Raw genomic sequence first — 22,746 nt, forward strand, 5'->3', positions numbered from 1 at the left:
AACGGAGGAGAATTCAAGGGATTTTGGGCAAGAATGCCATTTTTTCCAAAAAAGTTGTTTAGAATGCCATTTTTTGTTTTCCTTCTCAAAAATGCCAGTTTGTTTGTTATGAGAATGAGTGAGTTGACGAAAATACCCCTATCCCAGAAACTAGAGAGAACCATAAGCAAACGGAGAAAGACTATGTCTACCTAAACCGGATGAAAAGTCCATCGGTAGACATAAAAGTCGTAAATCACCCAGTGAAGTTGTTGATTGAGGTGACGATTACGAGTAGGAAGGAAAGAAGAGCGAGCATAATTGACATAAGAACAGCAAACTGAAACATATTGCGTCTCGGAAAAGACAGTCATTCCAATAACTTGTCAACAAGTGAATGGACATATACCTAGGCTTCTCAAATGTGTTTACCGAACTGTCAACTGTGATGGACATGTACCTCGAATGTCGAATCTCGTCCATCAATGGATCAACATTATTTACACGAACTGATTCGCTATGAGACCTAAAATAAGAATCTTTTTTGGTTAACCGGATATGAGGACCTGCAATAACTTGTCAGTAAATGGTGGACAAAATACCTAAGGTGTATGTTCTTGTCCTCCGGTTGGGAAAGGTTCGTACAACATGCATATTCATCAGACGTAGACTGTTGGATTTGTTTTTCATCGATAGTAGAAACAGCATTCCCTGCGCCATCTTCTTCATGAGACTTGTGCGGCACAATAAAGAAGTTGGTAGTCAGGGACTCATGCTATTAACAACATGAACGACAGACGAATACAAACATGGTCGTTGTAGACAAACCAGATATTTTGGTTATGCTCCACCAATGGATTCAACCTGCACGATGGACACATAGTGCGGTTAGCAGAGCCATAAATTTGGAAAGGTAAATTTGGTGGACCATATAAAATCACGATGGACATCGTTGGTAGACATATTTTGGAGGACAACATCTTTTGAAAGGACATAACCCAAAATGAGCATAACCTAGAACGTCGAATTCAAACACAATAAATGAGCAAAAAAATGGAATTTTAGTAGAGTTCAAATTGTTTCAGGTAAAAAACACTTAACGAACACCAAAATAAATTGATTCTAGTTGATGGACAACCGATTTACTTTTGTCTGGGTTTATGAATCTCCGTACTAGTCGTCGACGGTTCCCCTGTCGCTTCCACTATAGCCGACGGTTCCCCCGTCGCGGCGGGTAGAGGCAACAATGGAGGATTACCCTATAGAAGGGTCTGGATGAAGTAATTCATCACTTAGTGACTCGAAATCGAACGTTTTTGGAGGAAATAGTGACGGCGGTTGGCGGAAGATGTAAAGTCTCGATGGTGGTTTGTGAGAAGAGAGAGAGAGCAGGAATAATTAAAGAGACAGGCAAAAAATAGACAGTTGGTTCCATGGACCTCTTGCATGCCTAAGGGTTGCATTACCCGATGAGATAACTAAGACCACTGCTAACTTTACCTTTTTTAATTTTTTCTCTTTCAATTACTTAAACGTCGCAAACAATGGGAAAAGGGCAAATATGTATTTTTGTAAGGTTCTATGGCAGACGGGAAAATGGTTTCACAAAAGTGGCATAGGAGACAAATATTAGTACAGTTCATGGCATGATTGACAATTTTCTCAGAATTGAAACTGCGGGAACTCAAGTAGTAGGATCATCAAGGACTTATCGGGATGTTCATGTGGTGATAGAAGGAGTAGAGTTACTTGGTAATTTTATTGAGATGGAGTTGAGACGCTATGAAGTAATTTTTGGCATAGACTGGTTAAAGCGACATGACGCCAACTTGGACTGCCGGGGAGCACGGGTTACCATTAACCGAAGTGAAGGGAATTTGGTATTTCTGGGAGTTGTAACAAATAACGGGATACCTATTATTTTGATGATTCACACAGAGGAGTTACAGTGGAATAGGCCTGAAGCATATTTGGCGACAATTTCTATTGAGGGGGGAGACACAACAGTAGAGTTGGATGACATTCTTGTAGCATCAGAATATGCAGATGTTTTTGAACCGCTCAAAGGACCACCACCAGATAGAGGAGATTATTTCACTATTGAGTTGGACCCAGGGACTGCTCCAATATCCAAGGCGCCTTACCGTTTAGCTCCAACAGAAATGGCGGAATTAAAGAAGCAGTTGGATTTGTGAGACCAAGTAGTTCTCCGTGGAGAGTGCCTGTTCTGTTTGTTAAGAAGAAAGATGGAACTTTCAGACTTTGCATAGACTATCGTGGGTTGAATAAGGTGACTATTTAGAATAAGTATCCCTTACCACGCATTGATGAGCTTTTGGACCAACTTCAAGGAGCATCCTTGTTTTCAAAGATAGATTTGGCATCGGGACATCATCAGATTGGTATTGCTGAGGAGGATGTTAGAAAAACAGCATTCAGGACACGCTACGGGCATTATGAGTTTGTTGTCATGCCTTTTGGATTGACTAATGCCCCTGCAGCATTTATGAAGCTCATGAATAGCGTCTTTCGAGAGTACTAGGATTTTCGTGTGTCTATCCTAGCAGGTTCGATTAACCTTATGCAATTGTAGTACTTAAGGTGTCAATCCAGTTGGGAAACTTTACTATCACTCAAGATGCAATCAAGGAATCACAAGTTAAGCCAATATAAAAGAGTGTTTGTCTAACAGTCCTAGAATGATCAGAATGCAAAACGGAAATGTGTTCTAAAACTAGAAATGTGAATGTATGAGAGGAAGCGAAAATGAATGAAAATAGAAAACGAGTCTAAGCATGAACTAAAAGGCAAGACACGAAACAGTCTCAGGAATGTAATAAATATCAGGAAGAAAGAGGTCCTAAGGATGGGAGTAATTGATGTCGGTGAAGTCTCCTAGTCTACTAAGTGTTTAACATACCACAAGCAATCTGTCCCTAGACAAAGAACATCTCAACTTATCTAGTCCAATCTCTTGGTAAAAGCTACTCAGACTCAACCATTTCCATACCCAGCTCTCGCTAGAGAAACATGGTTGAGCAGGCATGACAAACAAGTTCGTTCATGTCAACAAACATCCTAGACAACTAATCTCTTAGGCTAGGAACGTAAGTCTCTGGCACTAGTTGGTCAGACATTTCATCAAACACCTTTTGGGTGTGGAAATGTCTCGAACCTAGTCCCAATTGATCAGAGAGAAACTAGAATTTTTTAACACTAGTCCAGAAGGGAATCACAAAAATCAAAGCTTAAACACTCTACATCCTAAGATCCTCCACCTAATCTATCACATCCTCAAGAACTACTACACTACTCAGATCCGAAAATCATCATCAACAATACAAACTCAGAAAATATTGAAACAAGCATTCTTAGATAGATTAAAAAGTAAAGAACAACTTGTAAAAGAAATCAAATGAAAATACTGAATAAACTCAAAGGTGTCGGAATACAAGGTCTGAGAACGTTTTTTTGGTGGCTAGCGTCAAAACCTTCTGGGAAAGAAAACAATACGAGAATAAAAGATAAGATGTCTCAGCAAAGACTTAACAAAATGTATATATAGTATTCCAACATGGAGAGCCCTAAAACTTAAAACGACAAGGTAAAGCGTCGGTTCGGTAAACTCCTGAAGCGTGTGAAACCAAACGTCTTTCTTCCCGACATGTGCGATCGAGTCCATGCGTGTCGAATGGAATGCAATGAAATCATGGGGGAGCATGGCTCGATCAGACAAGCTGGAGTGCGTGGCGGGGGAGCATGGCTCGATCAGACAAGCTGAATGCGTGGCGGGGGAGCATGGCTCGAGCGTGGTGTATACACATCCACTAAAACGAGGATAACTCTTGAAAAACACCTCCGATTGGCTTGAAATAAACGGCGTTGGAAAGATAACTCAATTCCCTACAACCTTGATGAAGACGTTGAAAGCTAAATCCCACTCGAGTGGAACGGCTCGAACGGATGGCTCGGTTGACGCTTCCTGGAGATAGCTTGGTTGACGCTTCCGGGAGTGTTGTGCAGCGGATGGGTTGAGTGATGTGTTCTTGACGTCTCCTAGATACCTGAAATACTCCAAAATGCACAATATATGCAAGGATGATGCAAGAACTACCTAAACATGCAAAGTGTATAGAAGGGACTAGAAAATGAAGCAAAACAATGTGTTATCTTAGCTAAATGCATGATAAATATATGCTAAGGAGAAACAAAATATAGACATATCAACTCCCCCAAACTTATTCTTTGCTTGCCCTCAAGCAAACAATAAAGAGTAGAGCATGGAAGAGAGGTGTGAAAATGGGGTCTCAGAACCTAAAACAAGCTAAATAAAATAGTTAGAATCAAAGTCCTTGTATTTAGTTCTATGATGCATGGTGAAGGAATTTCATTTGTTTAATCTACACATGAAATCCTATCAATCACTCCCTTTAACATTCATTAACAGAGAACCGTGAATCTAGCTAAGCAATGTCATTGAACTCATTTGGCTAGGGTAAAAGGTCAGAGACATAGATGGTCTCCTTCTCAGGTGGTTTATCAATTCAGAACAAGGTTCTCTCACGAAAAGGAGTTGAGCTTAAGAAAAGGCTAAAGGTTGAAACCAACTGATACATACAAGAGCAGCGTCCTGTCTACCCAAAGAACATTCCAAACCGAAGTTGGTCCCATCTCTACCCTTCATCAGAAACTTCATCTCAAACCCATTCTTTCATTATTTAGACTTGGTCTTAGGAGGAGTTCACTTCTTATCATTCTAGCGGATTGGGAAATCTTTACTATCAGTAAGGTTCTTTTTCTTTTCTTCTAAGGACTCTGGACATTTTAAACATTTTACTTTATTTTCTTTGTCTAATCTTTTCGTTTAATGCCCAGAACCAATAACTGATTATTTCGATCAACCCAAATCCTTTACTAGACATGTAAACCTTGAAATCACATCCCCCTCCTAAAGACTTTCTACCCTTAACTTTCTTTTTACTCTTCGCTTTTCTGCACAAATCCATACCCAATACCCAAAATCGAGTTCTCACCTAGTCCTACTAGTCCGGATAACGCGAACTAGAACTACACAAGATCCTACTCTTGTCGGTTAGAACCTAACACTTTCTAACAAGCTCAACTCGGAAAAAGGCCTGACACTCGAGAATACAATTGACCTGAAAGAACGGTTGGTTAAGGGTGTGGGGAACTGTTCCAAAGATGGGAATCAGCTACTTGGATTGACAAGGGTGGTGAAAATGTGAAAGACAATCCAAGTATGTATATGGTATCCATGAGTTCAACTTCAATGCATAACAAGATAATTGCAAGTCAGGATTAGGTTCAGATAGATAGGGAATGACGCCAATTCAAAACATGCTTCAATCTTACATTTTCAAATTCAATCAACATGCATCAAAGAACTAATAACAAGGGCCTTGATCCTATCCTATTGAATTCAGAATGCTACCAAGGTTACAATCATCATCAACCCCTATGCTAAATGCAACAACCCTAAATAACACTAGACTCAGTCCTAATATGCAAGTGCAAGCTACATGAACACTCTGTTTTTGTGGAAATTTTTGATTTTTTTCATTTTTTTTGGTTTTTCTATGCAAATAAATGAATGCAGACTCAAACATGATATGATACAAAAATATGAAATAAGAATCACAGAACACAACATCAGATACATCATCTCAAACCCTCCCCCAAACTTAAATTACACAGTCTCTTGTGTAAGAAAAATCTGTAGGAGGAATTAAGAATCACAACAGAAACAATGCAGGAATGAAATGGTATGTACAAAGGGAAGGTTGGAGTACCTCAGTAGTAGAAGAAGGAGTCTGTGCTCGCCCAAGGAGGGGCGTGAAACTGACTCTGTCCTTTTTTTTTTTGGGATCCGCGGGAGTGACCTCAGTTGGTTGGTCGACTTGCTGCTCAACCGCTTGCGTGTTCTGGTACATGTTCGGCTGCTCGTCACACTGCATGTCATCGACTCTGGACTCACCATGGTCCGATACCAATACAACAACCTCCGTAGGCTGATAATCACCTTGATGTTCGATTTGTTGCTCAACCCCGTGCATACCCTGATGATCACCCTGAGCTTCAACTCGCTGCTCATCTTGAGCTGCAGAACAACGCACTGATCGATGACTAGAAAAGGCTCTGGAGCCTCGCGAACCGCGTCTCTGTCTCTCCCTAGACTCGTGTGACGAGTGGCGTCAAGGAATGGGTGAAGGCTGACGATCTCGAGCTCATATGAAGATTGACGTGCTGGAGAGGGAATCAGAGAAGGTGTTCGCTCTAGGGTCGCAGAGGGACGTCCGGGCATTGGTCTGATGTCGTCGGGGATGAACCTAGGGATGGCGGTTGTGGATGTTGAACAGCTGAACTTACGCATGAAGTTCGTGAACGTCTTCGTGAAACTGCTGAACGCCCTGTCTCTTGCCTTCCTTCTTACAGATTTCCTGGGCGCTTGTCCCGAATGCAACTCAGGTTCCTCCTGTTCGTAATCATTGTCCTCCTCTCTTGAGTTAGAAACTGGTACTGGTCTCTTCCCGCGACTCTTGCTCTTGGTGAGCGGTTTGACAGGGCTGCTTGACCTTGCTGCTTGTCCTAAACCCTGAACAGCTTCTTCTACAAAGTTTTTCATTTCCAAGAAACGCTTTTCCATGGATTTAGGAGATGAGCGTTGTCCACCTACACAATCATACGCCTCTCTCATCTCATGTATGATCTCGGTACTCTTCCTACTTCTCTGAGACATAATGAACTCAAAGCTAAATGTTAATATATTAGTGAGCAAGTAGCAAGAGCAATTATGAAATTTAAAACTTGAAAGTGCATAGAGAGGATAAACCGATCGAGTGGGTGACAGCTCCGGGACAACGGATCGAGTGGAATCGAGTCGAACGGTGACAGTTTTGGGATGGTGGACCGAGCGGAACATCTTTGTCGTGTGGGTCGAGTCGCATAGGTTTGACAGTGGCTCGTTTGGTGATTGTGAGATCGGCTCGATTGACAGGTACGAGGACGACGGCGAGTGTGGCTCGAGAGAGGCAGTTGGGCGAGTGCAGAGTGAGACTGACATTGAACGACTACAGAGAGAGATTGGCTCGAGCGTACAGGTCGAATGGAGTTCAGCGGAAACGGCTCGAGTGAGGCTTCGCCGGAACAGGTGAGGAAGCAACGGTGGTAGGCTCTGGTCGAGACAACACTGCTGACTCGAGCAAGAGAGGGTGTTGGCTCGAGTGGAAGTAACAGCAATGGTTCGAGAGTGGATGTTGGAGCGTGACTCGAGCGGATCTTCACGGGGGCAACAGGACAGGAGTAACGGAGATGGCTCGACCGAATATGAATGGTGGAGGTCTCGAACAAAAACAATGGTGCACGGCTCGAATGGGGTGTTGGGCGAGTGAGATAAAACGTTGGTCGAGTGGGAGGTCTCACGTTCTGAAGTCTCTGCCTCAACTGCACAAACCTCCTCCGCACCAGATAGTTGCTCGAACTCCTCTGGTCCATCCGTTTCTCTGTGGGAGTCTAGCAGATTCTTGCAGCAAGTGGTGTCCTTATGCAGGAACCCTTCTTCTCCTTCCTTGGTCAAAGCAGTCTTGAGATGGTCCTCCTCAGCTAATTCCTTCAACAACTCGTTAGCCAACTGATCCAACTCTTCAATATAGAAGACTTGTCCTCCTATTGTTGGTTTCTTCAAGGTATCCTTGATGTCAAATTTCATAGTGAAGTCGTCTCCCAGATTAGGATCAATCTTTCCATTTCTGACATCAATGATGTCTCCAACAGTCGCCAGGAATGGTCTTCCTAATATCATAGGATCTTTTGATTTTTCATCCATTTCCAGAACCACAAAGTCGGTTGGCACTTCTACGTCTCTAATCCTGACAGGTAAATCTTCTAAGATACCATGTGGAAGTCTCATTGTTCTATCTGCAAGGATGATGGAGATGTCGCAACCGTTAAACCTTGTAAAACTCAACCTCTTAGCTACAGAGAGTGGCATAAGATTAACTGAAGTGCCAAGATCACATAGACACCTATCAAAAGACATAGGTCCAAGGGTGCAAGGTAGAGTGAATGATCCAGGATCTTTGAGCTTCTTAGGTACAATCTTCTTCTGAATGATTGCACTGCACTCAAGACTTAGTACCGACATGGCTTGAACTTCTTTTGATCTCTCCATCTTTAAGTCGTTGACGAATTTTTGGTAGTGAGGAACAAGTGCGAATCCATCACGCAATGGCATCCTCAATTCAATCTCCTTGACTTGTTTTTCGAACAGAGTTTTATACTTCTCAGTAAGCTGCTTCTTAAACCTCACTGGCAATGCTAGAGGTGGCTTGTCTGGTGGAGGAGTGAATCTCACAGGTTTATCCTTGGGAGCAGCGGGTTTTTTCGTAGCTTGAGGATCAGATTGCTTGGCTGACTCAATTGGATCCTTGAGCACCTTGATGGGATCCTTTATCTGAACTTCATCTTGAAGAAAATCCTCCCCATCTAAACTCTCATTTTCCTCAGTGAGCCGTACATCTACAGCTTGGGTGGTGATAGCATGGATAGTAGCATAGTCCTTGGGGATTTGAACTGCTGTTCCAGGGAATTGGCCAGGTATTGGTGCAGAAGTGGAACCGGATTGGCCTTCAATATACCTTATCTTCGAATTCAGAGCTTCAAATTTGACGTTCAGATCATTATATGAACATTCCATCCTTTGACTAAAGTCAGCAAACTTCTTAGCGGTATCCATAGAACCGCTAGCTTGGCCCTGAAGAAGTTGTTGCATCATTTGCTTCATTTCTTGATCTGGGGCTGTAGTAGGCTAAACTTGTTGAGGGGGGAATCCTGGTGGTGGTCCTGAGGGAGCCTGATAACCCTGCTGGAACTGTTGTTTAGGAACGAATCCTGGATTGTAAGGCACATAAGGTTTTTGTTGCCCTTGTTGTTGTTGTTGAGGCGGATACACCTGATCTTGTGGATTGGCAACATTTTTACTTCGGTAAGACAAATTGGGGTTTGCCTTGTATTGGTTGTAACCTTTGTTTTACCCACCCTGATTCTGGACATAGCTGACCTCCTCAGTCTGCTCACCCTCCCCATCTGGAACTTGGAAAGGATCATCCTCAGATACAAAGTGGATGCTCCTCTGCTGGCTTACCTTGATACGGTCAAGCTTCTCATTGACATTCTTGAGGTCTTTCTTGTACTTCTCCTCAGACCCAGCGTCGCCGCGAACTGTGCGGTTATAGTCTTCATTGTAGTTGTCGTCAGACTGAGCGAGATTCTCCACCAGTTGCCATCCTTCCTCAACGTCTTTTTTCAGGAAATTACCATTAGAAGCAGTGTCAAGCAGCATACGGATCTTTGGTAGTACACCACGGTAGAGAGTACTCAGTAGTGACTCGTTGCTGAAACCATGGTGTGGACACTGGCTATGGTAACCCTTGAAACGCTCCCAGGCTTCACAGAATGATTCTGAGTTCTTCTGAGTGAAGATGGAAATCTCATTCTTGAGACGTGCTGTTCTGGAGTTGGAGAAAACTTGGCCAAGAGTGCTTTCTTGCAACCATCCCAAGTGGTGATTGATCCCTTGGGAAGGTTTTTCTCCCATTGATGAGCCTTGTCTCCTGGGAAGAATGGAAAGAGGCGCAACTTGTAACCATACTCACTCACGCCGTTGATCTTGTTGAGACTGCACAGGCGGTCGAACTCGTCCAAGTGGTAGAGTGGATCCTCCATAGGCAACCCGTGAAACTTGTTTCCTTTGATCATGGAGATCAGACCACTTTTGATTTCGAAGTTATTTTTCTGCACGGCGGGAGGGACGATTCCAGCACGTTGAGTATGAGTGTTCGGTGCATCCCCAGCACCAATGTTTCGCGGTCCCGGATGTGGTCCATTCGGTTGTTCCATTGTGACGGGTGCGGGATGATCAGTGAGTTGACGAGCTTGTCGTGGTCTCTGTAACCGATTGATATCATCGATAGCAGGAAGGAGGTTCTGATGTCCTCTTGATCTGGTGTGCATGCAACGTTGCAATCAACAGGTTCCTGAGAATCAAAACAAACAAGCAGACAACCAAAACAAGTCAGTACTCAGAATGAGAAGTGGGATAGAACTTAATCTTACAAAACTTGAAATCTTAAATGTAGCAAAATGAATCCCAAATGGCAACGGCGCCAAATTGATACTAGGATTTTCGTGTGTCTATCCTAGCAGGTTCAATTAACCTTATGCAGTTGTAGTACTTAAGGTGTCAATCCAGTTGGGAAACTTTACTATCACTCAAGATGCAATCAAGGAATCACAAGTTAAGCCAATATAAAAGAGTGTTTGTCTAACAGTCCTAGAATGATCTGAGTGCAAAACAGAAATGTGTTCTAGAACTAGAAATGCGAATGTATGACAGGAAGCGAAAATGAATGAAAATAGAAAACGAGTCTAAGCATGAACTAAAAGGCAAGACACGAAACAGTCTCAGGAATGTAATAAATATCAAGAAGAAAGAGGTCCTACGGATGGGAGTAATTGATGTCGGTGAAGTCTCCTAGTCTACAAAGTGTTGAACATGCCACAAGCAATCTATCCCTAGACAATGAACATATCAACTTAGTTAATCCAATCTCTTGGTAAAAGCTACTCAGACTCAACCATTTCCATACCCAGCTCTCGCTAGAGAAACATGGTTGAGCAGGCATGACAAACAAGTTCGTTCATGTCAACAAACATCCTAGACAACTAATCTCTTAGGCTAGGAACGTAAGTCTCTGGCACTAGTTGGTCAGACATTTCATAAAACACCTTTTGGGTGTGGAAATGTCTCGAACCTAGTCCCAATTGATCAGAGAGAAACTAGCATTTCTAACACTAGTCTAGAAGAGAATCATAAAAATCAAAGCTTAAACACTCTACATCCTAAGATCCTCCACCTAATCTATCCCATCCTCAAGAACTACTACACTACTCAGATCCGAAAATCATCATCAACAATACAAACTCAGAAAATATTGAAACAAGCATTCTTAGATAGATTAAAAAGTAAAGAACAACTTGTAAAAGAAATCAAATGAAAATACTGAATAAACTCAAAGGTGTCGGAATACAAGGTCTGAGAACGTTTTTTTGGTGGCTAGCGTCAAAACCTTCTGGGAAAGAAAACAATACGAGAATAAAAGATAAGATGTCTCAGCAAAGACTTAACAAAATGTATATATAGTATTCCAACATGGAAAACCCTAAAACTTAAAACGACAAGGTAAAGCGTCGGTTCGGTAAACTCCTGAAGCGTGTGAAACCAAACGTCTTTCTTCCCGACATGTGCGATCGAGTCCATGCGCGTAGAATGGAATGCAATGTCATCATGGCTCGGACGGACGGCTGAAGAGCGTGGCGGGGGAGCATGGCTCGATCAGACAAGCTGGAGTGCGTGGTGGGGGAGCATGGCACGATCAGACAAGCTGGAGTGCGTGGCGGGGGAGCATGGCTTGATCAGACAAGCTGGAGTGCGTGGCGGGGGAGCATGGATCGATCAGACAAGATGGAGTGTGTGGCGGGGGAGCATGGTGTATACACATCCACTAAAACGATGATAACTCTCGAACCACACCTCCGATTGGCTTGAAATAAACGGCGTTGGAAAGATAACTCAATTCCCTACAACCTTGACGAAGACGTTGAAAGCTAAATCCCACTCGAGTGGAACAGCTCGAACGGATTGCTCGGTTGACGCTTCCCGGAGATAGCTCGGTTGACGCTTCCGGGAGTGTTGTGAAGCGGATGGGTCGAGCGATGTGTTCCCGACGTCTCCTATATACCTGAAATACTCCAAAATGCAAAATATATGCAAGGATGATGCAAGAACTACCTAAACATGCAAAGTGTATAGAAGGGACTAGAAAATGAAGCAAAACAATGTGTTATCCTAGCTAAATGCATGATAAATATATGCTAAGGAGAGACAAAATATAGACATATCAGAGAGTTCTAGGACAAGTTAGTCATTGTCTTTATTGATGATATTTTGATATACTCAAAGAGTAAGGAGGAGCATGTTATGCACTTAAGGTTAGTGTTGCAGACACTACGAGATCAAAAGCTTTTTGCAAAGATGGCAAAATGCAGTTTCTGGCAAAAGCAGGTTGGTTTCTTGGGCCATATCATTTCAGAGAAAGTGGTAGTTGTTGACCCAGAGAAGATCATGACTATCACTCATTGGCCTAGACCCAAGAATGCTACAGAGGTCCGTAGTTTTCTTGGACTCGCAGGGTACTACCGGAAGTTTGTGGAGGGATTTGCTAGCTTAGCCAAACCATTGACGCAATTGACGTGTAAAGAAGCAAAGTTTGAGTGGACAGAAACCTGTGAAACCAGTTTTGGAAAGTTAAAGGAGCATCTAACACAGACGCCTGTGTTGGTTTTACCAAAGGTTGGAGTGCCTTATGTTGTTTATACAGATGCATCAGGAACTGGATTAGGGTGTGTACTCATGCAGGACGGTCAGGTCATAGCCTATGCATCAAGGCAGTTGCGAAAACACGAGACTAATTATCCTACTCATGCTTGGAGCTAGCTGCAGTGGTCTTTGCTCTTAAGGCTTGGAGAGCCTACTTATACGAAGAGAAGGTGCAAGTATTTACTGATCATAAAAGTCTGAAGTATATCTTCACACAAGCAGATTTGAATTTGAGGCAGAGGAGATGGGTGGAGTTGCTTGCGGACTATGATTTGGATATTGCTTATCATCCAGGAAAAGCTAACCAGGTTGCGGATGCATTAAGCAGAAGGAGAACTGACGTGAATGGAACTAGGGAGGTGCAGGAGCTTGTTTCAGCCTTATCGAGTCTGAATATTTGTGAAGCCTCTGTTGAAGACGATGTAATGGGTCTGAAAGCAGTAAACCAAGCTGATTTACTACGGAGAATCCGTGAGGCTCAAAAGGAAGATGCTGAGACGAAGAAAGCAATAGAAGCTGAAGTTAGAGGTTATCACACGGCAGAGAATGGAACATTTATTTTTAAAGGTCGGGTGTGTGTTCCAGATAGTAAAGTTCTGAAAGAAGAGATCTTGAAGCAAGCGCACCAGTCACGTTTTGCCATCCATCCCGGTTCTACTAAGATGTATAGAGACTTGGAAAGGTATTATCATTGGAAGGGAATGAAGCGGGAAGTAGCTGATTGGGTAGCAAAGTGCACGACTTGTCAGTTGGTGAAAGCGGAACATAGAGTACCAAGTGAACTTCTACAGAGTTTACCACTGCCAGAATGGAAATGGGATATGGTGACTATGGATTTTATTACTGGGCTTCCAATGACAATAAGTAAGTGAGATGCAGTTTGGGTAATTGTAGACAGACTTACAAAATCAGCTCATTTTCTAGCAGTGAATAAAAAGGACACGGCCGAACGCTTAGCTCAGAAGTACTTGGATGAGATAGTTAAACTTCACGGAGTTCCTATGAGTATTGTTTCTGACAGAGACCCAAAGTTCACATCAGTGTTTTGGAAAGCGTTTCAGAAAGCCTTGGGAACTAATGTGCATTTAAGTACAACTTATCACCCGCAAACAGACGGTCAATCTGAGCGGACAATTCAGACGTTGGAAGATATGCTTAGAGCTTGTATGCTCGACTGGGGGGGTCGTTGGGAAAGATATTTGCCTTTAGTGGAATTCGCCTACAACAACAGTTACCATTCCAGCATTGGCATGCCCCCATTTGAAGCTCTTTATGGACGACCTTGTCGTACACCACTTTGTTGGACAGAAGTGGGGGAGCGTCGGGACATTAAGCCTGAAATAGTTCAAGAGTCTACTGAGCAAGTAGAGCTGCTCAAAAACAGAATTAAAGAAGCTCATGATCGCCAGAAAAGTTATGTAGACAAAAGACGGAAGGATTTAGAATTTGAGGTTGGGGACTTGGTGTATCTAAAAATGAGAACGTTTAAAGGACTGAACCGCTGGGCTAAGAGAGGAAAGCTTAAGCCGAGATATATGGGACCTTACCCTATCACCGAGAGGATTGGCACTGTGGCTTACCGCCTAGACCTGCCAGATGAATTAGCGGCATTTCATGATGTATTCCATGTTTCTGTGTTGAGAAAGGTGATAACAGAACCAAAACTGATCGTCTCAAAGCCACCAGAGGACCTTATGTCAGACTTATCGGTAACTGGAAAACCGATATCAATTGTAAGTCGCAGGGAAAATGGTACTCGAGGGAAGAAAGCTAAGACCATTCAAGTTTGTTGGGAGAGAGATGGGGTTCAGGAGATGTCTTGGGAATCTGAAAATATTATGCAGAAAAACTACCCAGAGCTTTTTAAGGATGGAAGTGTATCGTTACTAGGGACATCGAATTCGAGGACGAATTCCGTCGAAGTGGGGGAGAACTGTGAGACCCATTTAGGCCCTGTAAAGGCCCAGCCCCTGTGTTAAACAAAAACCCTAAGCGAGTGTGTATATATGGGTGTACGTATTGTCTTCTTCGTCATAGCCGCTTTCAAAGTTTTCGTTCCAACTTCGATCACTCTCTTGTTTCCGTAAATCTGGATCTCAAGTCACCATCACCATCCTCGTTGAGATCAAGTTGCTGTCCTTGTTGTGGTGTGTCCTTGTTGGTGAGAAAGTAGAAACGAGTTGTTCGCCACGTTACGTCGTGCCGTAGTCACCACCGCTTGAGTCACCGTTTGTCTCCGTCGTTCACTTCTCTCACCAAAGTCGATATCCATCATCGGTGGTTCGTTTGGGTAAGGAAATCCAAACATTAACCTGTTTTCCATCTCCTTCACGTCACTGTTTTAGTCTCTTTAATCTGTTGCTTCTGTCGTAAGTCAGGTCGTTGGCTTCTTCATCTGCAAGTTAGTTCGTTGCTGTTGTTCTGGTTGGTCCGCAAGCTAGGTCGGTTGGTTCCTTGGGAAGTAAGTCTTTGGTTCCTTTGTTCTGGTCCTCTTGATCCGCAAGTTCCATATTAGCTAGGGTGCTGAATAGTTTTCTTCTTATGCAAGTTTCAGGCTAACCGCTTTCAACCTCTCCGTTCCTAGTGTCGTTTTCAATCAAGAGTCAGGTGGGGGAGGGATTTGCGGATTCATAACACCTCATTTACACTTTTGTTCATCGGATAAGCGTTAGTTTTAAAGTTAAACACTATTGATTGTTGGTTGCTAGGTTGTTAGAGTAGTAATAATTAAATGTTTTAATGCTTGTTGCATGGTTATATGGTTATGTGAGTTGCATGTAGAATATTAGTGTTTTAAGTCGTAAAGCTTGCTGCATGGTAATATGAGGACGTGAGATGCATGTTGCCTGTTAATGTTTTACGTCGTACTTTAGTCTTCATGGTGAGAAAATTATTAGGAAAATAATTAAAAACAGGATTGAGAATGTTGGACTGTAATGAACCGACGGTTCATTGTAGGTCATAAACCGCTGATGAGCAGTACGGGAAGAATCGAACTACGGGCCGTGGTTTTCTAGCAATGAGGTTTGGGAGCCATAAAAAGTGTTAATGGCCAAACCTATAATCAAAGTAAAATACTTGAAAGATAATTGTTGTGGAATGTCGTAGTCTTTCACGCAAGCGAAAGCTATTTGCTTGTTGTCTGATTTTATGCTAGTGTTTGGAAGTTGCGTGAAAGTATATTTGAAAGGTTATGTTTCGGTGGGCAGTGTTGACCACCTCTCTGAGTAATTAATTACTCAATCCCTAATCTTTTCTCTTCAGGTCTCGGTGAGAATCTCGAGTAGTTGCACAAGTTCGTCTCGTTTTGTGATGTTATTTTGGGAACATTGGGTTTAATAAGTTTACCGGTTAATTCCTAACTTTTTTTTATGTTCGGATTTGTTTTTATTTAAGACATTCTTCTATTTTCTTTTGACAAGATTATTGAAATAATACATTAAGGCTTTTATTCAAGGAATGGTTTTCCGGAAATATGAGTAACTAGTATTTTTATTATATAAAAGTGTTTTAAAATAAATTTTTGGTAAGGAAACTAGTGTAGACCCAAAGGGTTGGAAACGGGTTGTGACACACTCTCTCTCTCTCTTTCTCTCTCTCTCTTAATTTTTTTCTATAATCATTTTGTTTCTTCTTGGATTCCATATCTTGTTTTGATCTCCCCTATAATTTTCGTCTGCATTTTCCTCGTTTCTTCTTAAGTATCTCAGATTTTCGCTACCCCAATAATTTTTCCGATCTAGATTCGCCTCTCCTTCAAGGTCCGTGAAATGTTTTCGTCGGAGATGAACATTGAGTGAAAGATGAACAGATTTTGACACGGCGACCTTAGTTCTCGAGATCGATTAGATGACACCTTTTCATAAGAAGATAATGACGATCTGAATCGATTCCACCGGAGATAGAAAACTAATACTCCCTCTGTTTCACAAAGAGTGTCATTTTAGAGAAATTTTTTTGTTACAGAAAGAGTGTCATTCTACATTTCCAATCTGCTTTTTAATGCTACACTTTCTTTTTTACCCCTAAACCCAAATTTTTATTGAATTTAAACCATTAAATACTTATTAAATAGGGACAAACATGTATAATTCAAACTTTTTTTAATTTGTGTGAAATGTGTCAAAATGACACTCTTTATAAAACAAAGAGAGTATATATTTCATCTTGCGTTATTGTCGTTGTTCTCAATGGATAACTTTAATCCCACTTATTTTAAAAGCTAAGACTATCTCCAATGGTAGTCTCTCTCACAGTCTCATGCTATTAAAATAGAAAAAAAATAGAAAAAATAAGAGAGAGGGAGAGACTTACATGGGAGACTATCCTCATACATGTCATTTTATGATTGGTTTGTTGAGTTGTTATTAAATTATATATTATTATAAGGTCTCATCACAGGATATGAGCACGAAATTAGAATTTGAGTTGATACTAAAAATAAATTTATGACAAGTTTTATATTTTTGAGTTTTCAAGGGAGCCTATGTGATTGTTAGGCTTCATGAAGAGTGTTTCCACTAAACACAAAAATTTTCAAAGGGAGCCTATGCGATTGTGGCTTCTTTAAAACATATTTAGGTAGTATCCGCGCCATGCCGTGGGTTATTTTTTATTTTTTATTTATTTTAATTAGGACTTATACCCTCCACGATGTTGCGGAGGAAATATTTTAGAAAAAGATAAAAAAAATTTAACATTATACATCATAAAATCATTGAAATTTAAAAACATTGTTTAAAGTATTATAAATATAAGATATATTATGAAAAATTATGGTAAAGTTACAATTAAAAAAATCAATATGACAAAGTGATCCTAATTGAGAATACTGAACTAATGGTTGTAATGAGTAATTATAATTTTCTTTTAAATAATTATAATGAAAAACAAAATAATATAAATTTTAAATATCAAAATAGTTTTAACGAAAAGTTACGATAAATAGACGCAACTATCAATTCTATATTAAATTTTATTAAATTTCTATATTGCTATAGTGATTTCTAAAATTTTAGTTAGATTATAAAATAACGTTGAATATTTGATATTAATATTCAAATTATTTAGATTAAACATAAAATGGAAAATTTGTTTCAATGAACAATGATTTATTAGTTATTTATGAAGAGACAAATATATATAAAGTTCAAAAGACATGACTATTTAAATAGTCACACCTATTAGAACAAAAAGTTGTGATGAAAAAATATGAACAAAATATAGTGAAAAGACACAACTCTAAAATAAACAGATACAACTGTTTGAGTTTAAAAAACTGAATAAAAACAGTTTTCTTACAAAAAAAATTTTAAGCAAAGTCACAACTGTTGTTCGTATTTATTCATACTGTTATTATTATTTCAAATATTAAATTATTTTTTAACAAAAGTTACAATAAAAATATTCCTAACTTTAAATTCTATATTAAGTTATATTAAACTTCTCTATTGCTATAATCATTTCTTAACTTTTAGTTAGATTATAGAATAACGTTAAATGTTAGATATTAATATTTAATTATTTAAATTCAACATAAAAAGGAAAATTTGTTTCAACAAACTTGTCAGTTACTGATGAAGAGACAAATATAAAGAGAGTTCAAAAGACATTACTATTTAAATAGACACACCTATTAGACCGAAAAGTTGTGATGAAAAAATATAAATAAAATATAGTGAAAGACACAACTTTACAATGAACAGATACAACCGTTTGTGTTTGCACTTGATTTCACCTTATAACCCATATAAACTGTTTTTAAATAGAAGACATCTTTATTACCATATTGAAAAGTCAAATCTAAAAACTCACTATATATTCCATCTAACTCTTGAAAAAAAACTCTAGGTATTTTCATGAAATTTTTATATTTAAAATTAACTAAAAGTTGTAAATTAGATTTATCATTCCAAAAATCTTTTGTTAAATCAAGAATTGGAAAAATTTATTTAATTTTAAAAGAATGCATGCTAGAGAGTAGTTTAGAAAGCTGTAAAAACTTTGATATTGAAATTTTATATTATTTTGTGTCATGACAATAAAAGTGAAAACAGTTCAAAAAAACAAATATATCCAGATTTCAAAAGATACGAATATTCGAATAAACACAACTCTACAATGAACTGTTGCAACTTTATAATGAACAGTTGCAATTTTACAACAATGAACAATCGCAACTTTTTGTAAAACACACAATTTAATTTTTCTACAAATTTTTTTAAAAAATATCAAAAAGGTACGGTTGAAAAAACACAACTTTTGGTGGCATTTATTCGGATTGCTATTATATATAGACATTAAATTTTTATATTTAAAATTAACTAAAAGTTGTAAATTAGATTCATCATTCCAAAAATATTTAGTTAAATCAAGAATTGGAAGAGTTTCTTTACTTTTAAAAGAATGAATGCTAGAGAATAATTTAGAAATCTATAAAAACTGTTGATATTAAAATTTTATATTAATTTGTGTGATGGCAAAAAATGAAATCAGTTTAAACAGACAAATATATAGAGATTTTAAAAGATACGGATATTCGAATAAACACAACTCTACAATGAACAGTTACAACTTTACAAAAAACCGTTACAATGAACAATCGCAACTTTTTGTAAAACATACAATTAATTGTTTTTACCGTTTAGAGAGAGGTAACTGTAAATATTTTCTATCAAAAATATAAACTAAAGATAATTTGAATACAATGATGAAAAGTCATTTATATATAAATTTGAATAGACACAACTCTATATTTAACAAACACAACTTTTTAGAGAGACACAACCGTTGAAATTAAATATATATATATATATATATATATTATACGAAAAGGTATGACGTAAAATCGCAACTATTGTTCGCATTTATTCAAATTGTTATTATTATATAGATTATCTTAAAGATAATATAATATGTTGTTTGCAATAATAATAAAAAAAATTTAAGCATGTATTGATTGATTATCATTTTTGATTTTTTACTTTCCTTAAAAACATAATTTGTCAACATTAAAAAAAATATATATATTTAAATAATAAAAACTCTAGGATCACAAAATCGTAAAATCATACCATAAAAATCTCATAATGAAATTCTCTGAAACATAATCCGCCTCAAACTCAAACCAAAAAATATTTCAATATCCACTTATGTCTCATATTCGAAATCACATCATAGTTATGCTTATGTAGCATTAAAACTACGAGTAAATAAATAAATAAAAAATGTTTCACCTATCGATTCCTAGTTTCAATCTCTTCATCAAAGAAACATCTTCATTATTATGGCTCCAACATGAAGCATTTCGAACAAAGATATGTTCTTTACTCTTGTGGTCTTTTAGTCTTCAGTTCAGTATTTGTAAAACTCTAGCATCTCTTCTTCCAAAACAAAGATATGTATTTTACTCTAGTGGTCTTTTAGTCTGCATTTTAATATTTGTAAAACTCTAACATCTCTTCTTCCAAAAGATTAGTCTTGCCTACAATCACAAGTTAACCTCTTGACTCTTTATCTTCCATCACAGCTTTTTCAGTATCATCAGCATTGTCTCCATTTGTATAAACTTCTGATTATTTATCTTCAATCACAGCTTTTTCATCATCTTTTTTTTTTTTTTTTATCTCAGCATCTATCTCCATTTTCTTTGGTTCAGATATATCCTCATATTTCGTAACTTCTTGTGTTTTGTTATCTTGAGAATTCTCTTCCTCCTTTGCCACTTAAATGTTGAAACTCATTTCTCCTTTCCCATGTCAGTCCCAATATTCAAGAACACTCATACAAAGCTTCAGCTCCATCCAACCTCCCTTGTCAAACCAAACATTAAAATGTTACTATTTACTCCATACAAATGTCTCAAAACACACCAGTGAAAAACCACAACTAACCGTTAAAATCACAATCCCGTCGTTGTATCTGTAGCCAGTAGTACCGTGAAGCTTCCCACCAAATCTCAGCTCGATCGGGTAATTTTTGGACTACTAAACACTGTTCCAAGGAGACAACCTCGAATCTGATTTCTAGGGTTTCTGGTTTGGGCAGTTTTAGTAATTTCTTGCGTAGGAAGCAACCCACATAACTTCTTGAATATAACTTCGGTCAGACTTCCGTCAGTTGCTACGAGCTCATGGCTTGATGGTGATCACGCGGTTATTTTTTTCTTTTTAATTCGATGTCACATCCATCACCAACGAGCCTCCAAAGGCACCTATCCAAACTGCTTTATTTTCTTATTCCTCTTTCTTGTTATTCTCTTCTCTAGCTCTGATCTACTCCGACTTTGCTCTTCCACCACCACCGTGGCCTCCCACAGTCACAGTAATGACTACCAGATCCACCACCTCGCAACGTCTCCTTCTCCGTTGATTGTCATCCGGTTCCCCGCTTTCCACCTCCATCTCTCGGCATCATCTTTTCTTCTTCCTGTTTCTCTATTTTTACGATCTCTCATGCTCTCCCATACTCTCTCTCATGGCTACCTCTCTTCTCCTCTCTCCTTCTTGCAGCGATGGTAGCGTTCAACACCAACTCTCTCTCTTCCTCCTTGTTGAATGAAGTCGGCGATACCAATGTTTTTAACACACGATCACACAAACCCTTTTCGTTACACTGGTGAAAATAACGCTGAATCCGTAGTGCTGGTGATCCCATGGCTCTCTTTCTATTGATTGGATCAGAACGGACGATGAAAGCTAATAAGAAAGAAGAAGAAATCGAATCATCTAAGAAAACAAATATGTGTCTACCTAGAAAAAAGCTGATCTGTATTAATGTTTTAATTTGATAGGTTAATGATTATTATTGGAATAGAATTAAAATATTTTCATTGGTTACATGTTTTAATTGATGTGTCATCTCCAGAATGGTTCACAATGCTGATGTGTAGAAACATTTTATATAACCTTATTAAAATCTTACTTTGGCCCATATAAACCAACGCAACACAATTAACGAGAAAGCTGATATATAAGTTTAACTTAAAAGAAAATATCGAAACGATTACGGCAGGTTAACGTTCACTAGTAAAAATAGATCCTATAGCCATGGAATATTCCGTGGAGAAGGTCTCATTTTCGTGGCTATATGACCACACAGACACAACAAGACACGGAAAAAAATCGTGTCTATACGATCGTGGACTAAAATATTTCGTGCTTTTCGTGACGTTATAGTCATGATTTTGACACGTGTATTTCATGACATTAATTGCCACAGAATAGTCAGGCAAATTTTTGTGGTCAGTTAGCCATGATTCAGTTCATGTCTATTCAGTGACTAAGTAGACACGAAGCACTTGTGTCTAAACGATGGCTTTTTCTAACCACAAACCACCGTGATCTGGTGATTGTGATGAATTTAGAAATTGAAACCTACACCCCAAAATTCTATAATTTGAAACGTGAAATACAAATTCTAAAATCTGAAACGTGAAATATAAAACCAATTATACACTACCATAGATTTCCAAAGTTTTACAAAAAAGATCCATGAGATTCCAAAAAACTTACAAAAGGTGATTAAGTATTACGAAAGATGCAATTATTTTGTGAAGCAAGCTAAAAATACAAGATACACAATAAAGTAAGAGACACACCGCTTATCTAAGTGCTTGTGAAGTAAAGTCACGAGTAGCACACCATTGTTCAAAGTCAGCTTGTTGATCTCGAGTCATAGGTGGAGTCGAGGTCGAGGCAGTGTTAGGCATTGCGGCATTCGGACAGTGGGATTAATAGGTGTTGCAGTAGGATCAGAAGGTTGAGTATGATTAACATGTTGGAGGGTAGCAGAACTCACTCTTCAAGGCAATCATATCATCTTTGAGTGTCTTCATGTCAGTCTTGAGCGTTTCAACATTAGTGTTGACAGTTTCAGAGTTCTTACCCAAACCAGAGATACGTAAGTCCATGTCGAGGTTGCGTTGAAGAGAAGGTCTTAGAAGGATCAAAATCCCGGTATTGACCACTGCCTATTCCATAATTGCGTCATTTGCTTGACTTACCCCGCTGTGAATGGATATAAAACCAAATTAATATAAACCAACAATCAAAGACAAACATTCATATCAAAAGTCAAAAACAACTAGTCACAACAAAAACTAAATTAAAACAATGAACATTCTCTTATGGATTGTGAATGAAAACGTGCAGACATCATACACTTACAAAACATCATCCACATAATACAAAAGTGAAAGTTATTTGAAGAGTACCTTGACTTCCAATAGAAGTTTTGCTACAATATTAAAAGAAGACATTAGTATTTGTGAGTAAGTGAACTTAGTTATGTAGAGTAAAAAAAAGTAGTATAAA

At 39.0% G+C, this 22,746-nt stretch overlaps 1 non-coding gene across 1 annotated transcript; it reads left to right on the forward strand.

The window, feature by feature from the left end:
• Positions 1 to 9,392: 9,392 nt before the first annotated feature.
• On the forward strand, positions 9,393 to 9,499 carry LOC147942723 (small nucleolar RNA R71). The gene has a single exon (XR_015560544.1). It is a non-coding gene; the product is annotated as a small nucleolar RNA R71 (small nucleolar RNA).
• Positions 9,500 to 22,746: the final 13,247 nt, after the last annotated feature.

This window comes from Camelina sativa, chromosome 6, assembly GCF_030686135.1.
Source record: "Camelina sativa cultivar CO46 ecotype springtype chromosome 6, ASM3068613v1".
Taxonomy (NCBI): domain Eukaryota; kingdom Viridiplantae; phylum Streptophyta; class Magnoliopsida; order Brassicales; family Brassicaceae; genus Camelina; species Camelina sativa.